We start from the raw sequence: 12,686 nt of genomic DNA, 5'->3' as shown, positions 1-12,686 counted from the left end.
CGTTCAGTCCCCAAATGACAAAATCTCCAAGGGCATCTAAAGGCCTTGTTACAAGCTAGCCTGAGGTAGTTTTGCAAATGGGTTCAGGAATGTTCAGGAGTGGTAGCTGCACTGATGATTCCTTCAAAATTTTGGTCCAACCGAATTGAGTGGGTGTGACTGCACTGAAAGCTCTTTCAAAGAAATCAACAAAACGCATAAGCTATACATCGAGCAATTCGGCAAATGATTCTAATATCCGTGTCAGAAATGCTGCCAACTCTGATGCATCAATTGCGGTTGCAGCCTCTGCGAGACAGTAACTTTGGGCTTCTTGGGTTTCTTAGGCTTAGATCTTTTCTCATCACCATTGGCAGTATCACTGGCCTCGGAGTGCGGATGCTACATTCCAGAATTTGGACTCTTGAGAGATATCACTCACAGATGTGAGCCATTACTTTGACTCAAACCCAACAAAACTAGTGCAAGGGTTGAGGAAGGAGGAGAGAGAAAGGACTACTATCAACATTCTTCCTTCTCATTTTACCCCAAAGATCTCACCTTTCCCTATCTCACTGCCTATTTTCTTTTGTGCACACTTGCCATGGCGACTGAGACCAAAACCTTTGCCTTCCAAATAGAAATCAACCATCTCCTCAACCTCATCATCAACACCTTCTACAGCAACAATGAGATTTTTCTCTATGAGCTTATCAGCAATGCCTCTAATGAGCTTGACAAGATCCGGCTTGAGAGCTTGACTGACAAGAGCAAGCTCGACTCTTAGTCAGAGATTTTCATTCACATCATTCCAGACAAGGCGACCAACACATTGACCATCATCGACAGTGGTATTGGCATGACAAAGGCACATTTGGTCAACAATATCGGTACTATAGCCCGATCGATACTAAGGAATTCATGGAAGCCCTGGCTTTCTGGTCAGACGTCAGCATGATCGGTCAGTTTGGTGTTGGTTTTTGTGGGAGCTTTCGCTCGACTGCCAAGACCCACGGACCGCTTATTGTTTCAAACGTTCCAAGAGAGCTCTAATGGCTATCTCTCACCTAGCTCATGCGCCGTCAATCCTACGAGTGTAGTGAGCTTACCTTGATGCTTGATCGAGTACCCTCCTCTCTCTTGCACTCCGGTAGCTCCACGATTCTTGATGCTAGCTCAAGCATCCTCAAGCCTCCTCCATCTCCAAGCTCCATCCTCCATAGCAGCGTGTGCAAGAGAAGAGAAGAGAAGAGAAGAGAAGAGAAGAAGAGAAGAGGAGATAGTGAAAAGCTTCACCCTCTTGATCCCTCACTCCCACGCACACTCACTCCCTCACACTCTCACACTCCCTCTCTCAAAAGCACACACAAGCAAAAAGGAGAGAAGAAGAGAGAAAGAAGAAGACTCTCTTTGCCACACACCAAAAGAATGAGCTTCTCATTCACTTTTCAACTTTATATACAAAGCCCTAAATCTTTTTTGGTGGTCATCCCCTTTTCCCTTTTTTATACACTTTGCAGAGGAGCGAGCCTGGATCTCTTTTACAAGGATTCAGGGGTGCTTCCACATTTTAATGGTGGCTCTTTTACTCTTTTGTTGTCTTGGGGTGACACCAAGACTTTCTGAGGATCGTGCCCGAACATTTAAATTTGCAAGGTCTGGTTACCGGTCAAGGCGCCTTTTTCTGCTTTTATCCTGTGCCTTTTTTGCTATTTCCTTTTTTTCCATTTTCTGCTCCTCTATGCTGCGGGAAACACGGTAACATTACCCCCCTCCTAGCCAAGTGCCAATCCCATGGCACTGCGGTGGGACATAGTGGCTAGTTAGGTCGGCTGCTAGGAGGAAGAGGTAGGTGGATGACATTGCTTCCAAGGTGGTTGCGTGAATGACAGGTGATGGAGTTTAATGACGATGACCAGGAGAGATTCCCGCGTGCTTTAGGCTCCATGAAGATGCTCGGCATCTTTCACATAGTTGTGGCATCCGTCATGTAGCCCGGTCATCCCTCGAGCATCAGAAATGCTTGAAGCAATAAGCAATCCCTTAGGAGGATGGTATTGGAGGGATTTATTCTGGAGAAGCCCCCCCAAACACTGTCTTGACAAATATATGGTTTGTCTTCGCATTGAAAATTTGTGTCTTTGATTTGAAGATCTTTGTCTTTGAGTTGAAGGTCTTCATCTTTGAGTTGAAGGTCTTCAATACTGCGTTGAAAATCTTCAACTCTGCATTGAAATTCTTCAGGCTTATGGAGTCAATAAGCAATCTGTAGATCTTGAGGTGTTGGGCATGCATCTTTGGAAGTTGAGGTTCCAAGATCTATGCCAATGGCAGACCTATCTTGACTTGGTTCAATCATGGTGGCCATTAGTAGATGGCTGGACATCGGCACATGGAAAAAGTTTTGGTCATTAAATGATGCCGTGGGTGATCCTCTTTAGTGGAGTAGCCATTTCTTGAAACTTGAACATAACGTGCAAGAAAAGTTGTGCACTCCCTAAGGGGTGTGTCTGCCTCTCCGTGCAGTGCGTGGTACCCGTGGTAGTGGAACTGGGAGATGGGTCTAACCTTGGGCAAGCCCTTGGTAATGTTCCACACTTGAGGACCCAGTTCATGTGTCATTAGAAGTGTGGTGCAAGTCTTAGGGTGACAGGTTTGAAAGTCTTGCCCTTGATGTGCCCTAAGCGTGAAGTGGGGGAAGGGGCTAGGGAGAACCCTAGGTGCAATGACGGTGGTGCACCTCGAGGCGAAGGGGAGGTGCAAGCGGATCCTACAAAGGTCTGCTGTCTCGCTTATCTTTGCTTAATGGTAGATGCATCCCTTGGCTTGCTATGCTTTGCTCTTGTGTCTGCTTTCCAATTCACCCTTTTCTTTTGTTGCCTTGTGGCTTTTTAAAAAAAATAATATAAAGAGGCTTATACATGGATACATGTGATACAAGGGCATGACGGGAGTTTACTCCTTGTCATCCGAATGGCGGGTAGGGGATGGTGGAGGGTAGGGGGCCTTGTTAATGAATCTGCGACTCAACAAGTAGCCCTTGAGATTGAGGCGGGTTTTGAGAGTGGTGGTGGAAAGGAAGGGGTGATTGCACTGGGTGAATTTGCTATCGCTCATATCTTTGAGTAGTGCAACACAGAATGATGGCAAAAGAGTAGCGCGCATCATGAGGTGAGTCATGGTGCTACTATCTATGGTGTTGGGGTCGAAGTAGAGGGGTGGGAGGTGGCGTTCTTGAGGTGGGGGCTCTTGGTGGACTAGGACCCTAATTAGTCTAAGATAATTACAAGTGGTTATGAAGGCAGGGTCAGGACAGGAGGTGAAATCACTAAGAAATCTATCTATAGAGCTGTACAAATCAGGGAGGGTAAAGAGAAGGGCGTCCTTATGGGAGGTGCTATTGGCGTTATAGATAATGGGAAAGTTGAACCTACCGTGGATGGACGGATTAAAGTTGACCCCTACCCTTCGAGGATATGGCATGAAAGTGGGGTCGTTTCTCTCAGAAGGGAGGGTGTTACAAAACGCCATCCACGCATCAAGGTTGACGTAAAAAATGTGTCTTCTTTAGGTGGGTTGGCAATTATAGCCTTCCACTGATCTAAGCACCTGGAGGACTTTATCCTGCCAAAATTCGTGGTCCTTGGCTCCCCAAGCAATTGGGTTGGCCTCTCGCTCCGCTACCCACTTGGCCTTGAGCCTTGCACCCATGGCGATTACGTCGTTTAAAAGTTGAATGGGCATTACTCTATTTAATGTAGCGGGAAACTCAAAGCTCAAGTCAAAGGGATTATGGGTACATTCCTACTGTTCCCAGATAATCAACTCTGCATGGAATTCAATGGGGTGATTCTCAGGGCGTGGTAGGAGAGGGGAAGGTTGTCTTGGAACATGTCTAACGTTCAGCTTCATCCTTGCCTTCTCTACCATTTCTCTCCTGTGTTCAAAGAGTAGAGAGAGAGAAAGGGAAAGACTCCATATCCATGAGCCTTCAAGCTCTCAAGTTGATTCCTTCATTTCCACACACTATACTGAAAAGCACACACACTACAAGATAAAGTGACCTAGTGTAAACGTAGACTAGACTGACTAACTCTAGTTAGGTCACTGACTGACTACTAACCCGACTTATTTAATGTAGTCACATGTAGGCAGCTGTACACACTAGTTGTCATAGATGTCGGTCATAAATGAAGACACACTGACGGTGAGCTTGATTTCTAACACTCCCCCTCAAGCTCAAAAACAAAACTCAAATCATCTGCATCACTCCAAGTAGCTGTCTAAAGTGAATGAACTTATTTTTACCAAGTGATTTGGTAAAGATGTCTGCTACCTGGTCTTCAGTCTTCACATGCTCCAAGTCAATCTGATCTGCTAAAACCATTTCCCTGATGAAATGGTAGTGAAACTCAATGTGTTTTGATCTTGCATGATAAACATGATTACTTGCTAACATAACACTGCTCAAATTGTCACAGTACAGCTTGACTTTGATGTCCAAGTATACTCAAGTCATTCAGTAACTTCTGTAACCACTTAGCTTCACAGGCCGCAAAGGCCGCACCACGATACTCTACTTATGTACTGGACAATGCAACTGTAGGTTGTTTCTTACTCTGCCAACTGATCATGCTACTACCCAATCCAAATGCATAGCCACTGGTTGACCTCCTGTCATATGTGCAACCAGCCCAGTCAGCATCAGTGTACCCCATCAAGTCAAGGGTTTTCCCATATGCATAAAACAGCCCATGATCTGTGGTACCCTTTACATATCTCAGAATTCTTCCGACTACATCCAAGTGTGGTTTGCGAGGCTTCTGCATGAACTTACTGATCAGCCCCACATCATAACTCAAGTCAGGTCTAGTGATCGTGAGATAGATCAAGCTGCCTACCATCTGTCTGTACATAGTAACATTCTCAATCTCTGTCCCAACATCAATCTGCAGCTTGACATTCTGCTCCAAAGGCGTATCCATAGGCTTGCAATCAATCATACCATATTTCTGTAACATGTCATGAGTATACTGCTTCTGTAGCAGCCATATGCCTCAAGGTGTAGAAACAACCTCAATCCCCAAAAAGTATTTCAGCTCTCCAAGGTCCTTGACCTTAAATTCAGCCTGTAAACACATGTCTCATGAAAGGAAACCGTTCCTGCTTCCCAAACTGACATGCAGGACATACATGACCAAAATCATTATACTTGAATTTAGGTAATCCAAGTACTAATTCTTTTTGTTGCATAGATTTTAGCTTTTGTACATTGACATGTCCAATCCACTTGTGCCAAATCTTTACATCCCGAATGGCACTCTCATCATGAGCAAACATGGTTGCTTTAAGTTCAGGAATGGTCACTTCCAAAGTAAACATCCTGCCATCCCTTCTGCCCTTGGCAATTAGCTTGCAGCCATTTCCATACTCCTCAATGAAACATCCATCTTTGTTAAACCTCACTTGTAGATTCTGTTCTGCCATTTGACCCACAGACAATAAATTCTTTGTTATGGTCGGTACATGTAAGACATCATGCATGCATTTCTTCTTGCCATCAGGCATCATCAATGGAACAATCCCTTTATGCTTTATGTCATGTTGGGTATCATCCCCAGTACATACATGACCATGTGTACCTGCAACCATCTCATCAAACCTCTCTCCATGCGGGGTCATGTGGTTTGACGCTCCAGAGTCAATGTACCATCTGTCATCTCTATCATGTCTCAATGCATTCTTAGATACATGCTGCATGGCAAAGAGTCTATCAACTGACTCATCATGAGCACCACTAGAGGATGCATAATGCCCATGCTGTTTCCCTTTTGTCTTCATGTCATTCTACTTTTTGTAACATTCCTTCGCTATGTGCCCATACTTACCACAATTATGACAGTCCTTGTCCTTGTTGGACTGATCAGTAGACTGCCATGAACCAGAACCACCACCTCTACCTCAGGGTGATCTCCCCCTGCCTCTAAACCCACCAGATCCACACTGGTCTTGTGTATTTGCACCATGCCAATTACTCTGCTACTACTGCTGTCCATAAGTATTACGAGTGTCACCACGACCTCGAAATGAACCATGACCTCTAGATCCTCTACCACGCTAGCTAGAGTACAACACAATGTCTCTACTCTGAGATGCACTAGAACCTGTATTCAAACCAAGTTTGACTTCCTCATGCAGCAACAAACCAACTAGCTCTTCCCAGCTAGGGGGCTCTTCTCTGACAGAAATGGAAGTGTCAAAAGCTTTGTACTCTTTGCCTAAGCCATTCAAAGCAATAGCAATCATATCATCTTCTGATACACTTGAGCCAATAGTAGCAAGTTGATCAGCTATGGTCTTAATCTCCGTGGCATACGTCTGGATGCTCTTGCCATTCCTAGACATGTTGTTGAACTGTTGTTTCAACTGGATCTTTCTTGCATGTGTCATGGTTCCATAAATTTTCATCAGTATGTCCCAAGCATCCTTCGGAGTCTCACATCCAGTGATTTGAATTACCATAGCATCAGATATACATAAGGAAAACCAATGCACCACCTTGTATGCTCTTTCATTCCATAGCCTGTAGGCTCTTTTCTTTTCATTTGTTGGATTGTGTGCAGGCAACTCAGGAGAAACTTCATCTCCTATACATAAATCCCAATAACCTCTGCCAACTAGAAAGTTTTTCATTATGAATTTCCATAATGTAAAGTTCTTATTATCCAACTTCTCTCCAACTATCTGAGTGATATTGTCAGTCCCATGTGCATTAGCCATGATGCAATAGACTGTCTATCAAGCTGACTCCCTGCAGTCCAATAAGTATGACTGACTAAGTTCAGTCCGTAATAGTTTATGACAGTTTTTTGCACTAAATTGCAGAAAAAACCAGGGTATTTCAGCCCACTGACACCCCAAAACAACCCACAAACAAGTGTCTCAACTGTAGCTATAACTGTCAATACATAAGCTATGTGTTTGCTTCAGCTTAAGCTTCTGTAACCTCACTGCCAGGATACATACATGCAGTCTGAAAACTGTAAACTGTGAGTAACCAACAGCAATTTCAAGTCCAAAACTGAGTGTGTCAACAAATTCAGTTTCAGGTTGCAGTCAACCAGAATTCAGCATACCAAGCTCCAAGCAGCTCCAAAATGTCTTTTGACCATGTCATACATTTACTTTGTAGTGGCAAGCTCAATACATGAGCATCTGAGTAGGCATAGACAGCCTGTCTTCATTGACCAATGGCATAAACCTCATGAGCTCTTTGTAATTAACCATGACAATGTAACTGCATTTATTTCAGCTTCAAAATTCAGTTTTCAATGATGCTCATTGCTTGCTTCAATTCTCCATGCATTCAGCATGTATAGGTCAGTTCATACAGATGATGAAACCCCCAAGATGACCTGTATTGCTTCAGTAATACACAGTACTTGTCATTGACTGTGTATGACAGTTTTCAGCCTGTCATTGATTTTCAGATCTGAGTATTCTGTCATTGACTGTGTATGACAGTTTTCAGCCTGTCATTGATTTTCAGATCTAAGTATTTTGTCATTGACTGTGTATGACAGTTTTCAGCCTATCATTGATTTTGAGATCTGAGTATTCTGAGCAAGAGATCTCAGCTCCAAGACATTTGATCCAATGTATACATGCTTTGACACATTCTTGTGCTCCAAAGATGCCTTGTGAGTGTAGTTCAAGGCTCCTGTGTGTCAGTAATGACAGAATGCATGCTGTCCATTCATGTTTACAACAGTTCAGAAATGATTACAGGTCTGTGTCTGTCACTCCAGCTCATAACAGAGCTCCCACACAAGCATTTACTCCTTGCACACTTCAAATACCTTCAATAGTGAGCATACATGCTCTATGAACCTTGTCCAGGTGCCCCACTGAAGATTGACAGGTTACTGTCCACTCAGATCAGCAGGCGTAGATTTTCAGACCAAGGGGTGCAGATTTTCAGACACAGGTTGCTGTCCACTCAGATCAGCAGGCGCAGATTTTCAGATACAGGTTGCTATCCATTCAGATCAGCAGGCGCAGATTTTCAGATACAGGTTTGCTGATTTTCAGGAGGCAGTCCACGATTTTCAGACACAGGTTGCTGATTTTCAGGAGGCAGTCCACGATTTTCAGAAGGCAGTCCACGCTGATTCCTTCCTTTGACTATGGCTTCATTTGCAAGTGTCCAGCTTCTTCCTCATTCCTTACTTCCATCTCCTTTGCACTGTAAGTTGTCATGCCCATTCTCCGACAGCCTCATGGATGAGGCTTTGATACCATGTTCAAAGAGTAGAGAGAGAGAAAGGGAAAGACTCCATATCCATGAGCCTTCAAGCTCTCAAGCTGATTCCTTCATTTCCACACACTATATTGAAAAGCACACACACTACAAGATAAAGTGACCTAGTGTAAACGTAGACTAGATTGACTAACTCTAGTCTGACTGACTACTAACCCGACTTATTTAATGTAGTCACATGTAGACAGCTCTACACACTAGCTGTCATAGATGTCGGTCATAGATGAAGACACACTGACGGTGAGCTTGATTTCAAACATCCTGCAGTTAGCCTAGGCTGCTTTTCTTTCAGCAGATGTGTGAGGGGGACTGCACTTCCTCTTGCTGTGGAGGAGGGGGTGGTGGGACGTAGTTCTCCTCCTGAGGTCCCAGATCAAACTCTGGTTCACCCCCTTCTGCTTGCATGTCTTCTTGCATCTTCGCCTCTGTGGAGCCGAGTTTGTCTATTTCCTGCGCCGTCAGGCCTACTTGTGCAAGATATCTTCTTTGCTCCTCCAGGCTCTGCGGTGGGCCTCCTAGTTGTAGTGGCACATGCAAGCCTGCTGTTAGGGCTCTGCGTGCGATGGCTGGCTTCTTCTACAGCTGATCATTGGCTTTGTTTCCTTCCGGTTTGGTGGAGTGGAGTAGTGTATTGAGGAAGGTGTGCTGCTGAGCTATCATGGAGAGCTGGGCCGCCTCTGCCTGATTCTCAGCCAACACCCTATCTCCTTCTGCTTTGGCCAGCCGGTGTGCCAAGTTTTGTATTATCCCCTTGTTGTGGTCAGTCCATTCTTTTGCTCTTTTTTCCATATTTTCGAGGCTCTCCCCCTGATGGAGGATCATAGCCATGAGTTGTTGCTGCTGGTCCTCGAGCTCGCAGTGCAGGCAGGACTACTCCTGGCATTCATTGGCAATTTGTGCGTTGAGCTGGTCCAGCTTCACCTGCATCCTTTGCACCTGATCTCCTCTTAACTGGTCTAGCTCTGCAACCTCCTGTCTCATCTTGTCAATCTGGTTTTGTGCTTCCAAGTTGACTGCAGAGAGCTGGTCGTTCTTGCGCCACACGTGAGCATTGGTCTCCCTCTCTTCGTTGAGGCGCTCCATCAAGATTTTTCTTATTCCTTCCCAAGTAGCATCACATTCCTTCAGGGCTTTTGATTCTTCTGCATCCTTATTGCTGGCTTCCTCCCTGAGCGCAGCGATCTCCCTTTGGTATTCTATTATCTGCTTTGTTTTCTCTAGCTGGAGAGCGGCTCGTGATTCTTGTTCTGTTTCCAGCTCCTCCATAGCTGTTCTCCTTTCTTCCTTGGCTCTTTCTAGCTGCGAGAGCAGCTCCTTAACATATTCGTCGTATTGGCCTGCTGGAGGTGGGGGATGGGACATGGTGGCAGTGGTGACAGCGGCTTCTATTTTCTGCCTCTTTAGCTCTGGCCTTGGCTCTATATTAGCCGTGGCTGCCCTTTTGACTCCTGACGCTGGGGTGGCCACGCCCGCTTCTCTTGCCAACTCCCTTTCCAGTAGGAATTGCAGCCAAGTGACCATGTTGCTCTCATCGACTTTTGGGGTGGAGCCTTGGGTGGCGGTGGCAGTGGCTATTGTCATGATGAGAGTGGCTGGCGTGGAAGGTACGAAGAGGGGGCGAGTTGGCTTCATCGGTTCTTTGCCTTTTCCCTCTACCGAGGGTGGGGGTGTGATTTTCGGCACACTAGTACTGGAACCAGGTGCCTTTGTTTGGTGTGGTCTCTCTGCGCCTTCCTCGTCTCTTTTGTACTGCTCCTTAATGGAGCAACGGGGGGCCACCACTATTTCTTCCTCTTCCTTCCTTCTCAGCTCCTCTTCAGTCTTCTTTTTTCTCTCCTCCTCATCCCTGACCGACTCCCTTCGAGCCCTCTCTAGATCTTCCTTTTCTTTTTTCTTACGGTCCTCTTTCCATGCAAGGCTTTTGTTCGTTGTTCTGCGTGCCTCTGTGGGCTGCCCCTAGGACTCTCCCTCTTTGTCTTCATCAGTCTTTGTTTCATCTGAAGACCTACACTGCTCTTCTATGTGAGGTGGGGATTGTGACGGTGACTCGTCACTTCCTTCGTCACCTCCCTTCTTGTCTTCTTCTTCCTGTCCTTGCCCTAGTGCCTCTTGGATTATGGCCGTAAGGACGCCTCCAAACCCTATGGTTGTGGCTTTGGAGGATGATGCCTTGCGGGTTGATCGGGACGATGGGGGTTCTCCTCCAGCGGCTCTTCCTCCTGTTGCTAGGGCCTTAGCCGAAGCCTCTATGGTTCTCCTCACAAACCCATTAAGGTTCACCTCGTCCAGCAATTGTGCCGCAATGTTGTCGAGTAGAGGTACGTTGATCCGGCTCATTATGTTGTTGTACCTCTGGCTTGAGAACAAAGCGTGCACCATTTTTGCTTGCAGTTGGATTTCTGGGTTTGGGATGTCTGCCAAGCTAATCCCATCATTGGTATGGACCTTCACCTTGTCCATTCCCAACATGGCATAGACGTCCCTCTTCGGCTTTCTTTCCACCTTATTCAGCAGCCCTAGTGACCTTTCCACCAACTCCGAGGTCAGCTTGATTTGTACTTGCCTAGTGGCTTCATTCTCGCGCACCGTGATGGTGCCTCTGTTTCTGTTAAAGGTGCGCAAGAAGTCGGCACACTGGGTGTAGTCTACCCTCTGGCCCACTACATCTAGGTATTTTTGCAGATGGCACTGATCTATCATCTGGTGCATTGCCTTCGATGGCCACGTCTTCAAGATTGAAGATGTGATGGAACTTCAACTAGTTGAAGGCTCTCGTCTCCACTGTGAGGCCGTACTTCGCTTGGTCTTCCTCTAAGAAGGGGAGCTTTCCCGCTTTGTCCTAGCTTGCCATGATTGCTACCTGTAAGTTCAGTCGTTTCCACTATTAGTGCTTTTTGACAAATAACTTGCTGAAAGAAGAAAAGCATAGTAGATTTTATTGAGTATAGCCTTAACTTGTTTCCACTATTAATGCTTTTTGACAAATAACTTGTTGAAAGAAGAAAAGCGTAGCAGATTTTATTGAGTATAGCCTTAACTTTTCTTTTTAGACTTTTACCATTACATCTTACCATTGCATTTCAAATTTTATTGACATTTCATACTTGGTTTACTTTTTAAATTCCACCTTACCCCCTCTCCCTTTGGAACGAGAAGAATTCGTCCTAGGATTGGAGGTTGAGAGGACAAGGGCGTTCAGCATAAAGGGCGTCAGTCTATTTGTGCAGGAGCCAAGCATAGAAGTTGGGGTTATACTCTAGCTGAGCTTCCCGATCTAATTCGAATGGCCTGATATCGACGTGCATGATGTATGTCAGAACGTTGGTTAGGAGATCGCCATAATCGACCCGACTTGCAATGTGGAGCTCTTGCTCTATTAAGAGGCAATCAAGGTAGGGATGCCCCTTAATGTGCTCTTCCATGGGTTGGCCACAGAGAGTGGTTAATACTCGATACGAGGTTGGTGCGATGTAGATGGGGTCGTACTCTGTTGTTTTTATTGCGCGGCGCTACTCAGCGTTGGTCATTATGCGGCACCCCTCAACTTCCCATTGTAGCCTAAGAGTGTACCAACACTTCAAAAAGGTGGAGTCCGTATCAGTGAGCTTGGATAACTCGGTGATTTCCTGATAACTGATAGCAGAAGTGGTTCGCTGATCGTAGGATGTGATGAGACGTTGTTTAATGGCTTGCTCTTTGGAGATCTCACTGCTGAGCAACTAAGCAGCAGAGTGAGAAGCTTTTGCAAATGCGAATTCAAAAGTCTCCCAAGAGCAAGGCATATTGTGCACTTCCGTTGCAAAGGGTTCTTCTAATAGACCCAAGTCCAAGCGGTCATACGTGAGGGCTAGCGACACGAAGGTGGCATCGAGTCGTTTAATGCAGTCCACCATGTCATCCCCCGTGTCCTCAGCAAGGTTAGAGGCTAGCGCTAGAAATGATTTTCGTTCATAGGAGGGCGTAAGGCTGACGGGTGGTCGAGGTTTGCTAGAACTAGAGGCCTTGATAATACATAGTTGCGGTTGGGAGTCTCCTTGACCCTGCAGTTGGGCTGTTTGGAATATGGGTGGATTAGGGTCAGCCACAATGGCTGGGCTACTGCAGTCAGCTTTGCTGTGGAGAGTCGGATTGACTTGGTCGGGTGATGCCTCCTATGACAGTGGCTGTTGCTTGGCCCGATAGGTTTATGCGACTCTCTTGGGCCAAAGCATAGATGAGTCGGATGGCTGTGGCTTTGGAGAGCACTACAGCCTATGGTTTTGAGGTGTTGTTGTTAAGAAACACGGATCTAGAGCTAGTTAGCTATGGTGGACGCAAATCAAACACACGATACATTATCCAAATGAAAGACTATAACTCAAGTGAATTAGGTTCCAAGATAGATTAG

General features: G+C 45.7%; 1 pseudogene; it reads left to right on the top strand.

Moving 5' to 3' along the window:
• The first annotated feature begins 583 nt into the window (after positions 1 to 583).
• The window catches only part of LOC148018789 (heat shock protein 81-1 pseudogene), a 41,984-nt pseudogene continuing 29,881 nt past the window's right edge, over positions 584 to 12,686 (top strand).

Source organism: Lygodium microphyllum, chromosome 20, assembly GCF_053477565.2.
Source record: "Lygodium microphyllum isolate KBCC chromosome 20, Lygodium_microphyllum_v1.1.10, whole genome shotgun sequence".
Lineage (NCBI taxonomy): Eukaryota > Viridiplantae > Streptophyta > Polypodiopsida > Schizaeales > Lygodiaceae > Lygodium > Lygodium microphyllum.
Note: the sequence above shows the minus strand (reverse complement) of the source record. Positions and strands in the feature narration are given on the sequence as shown.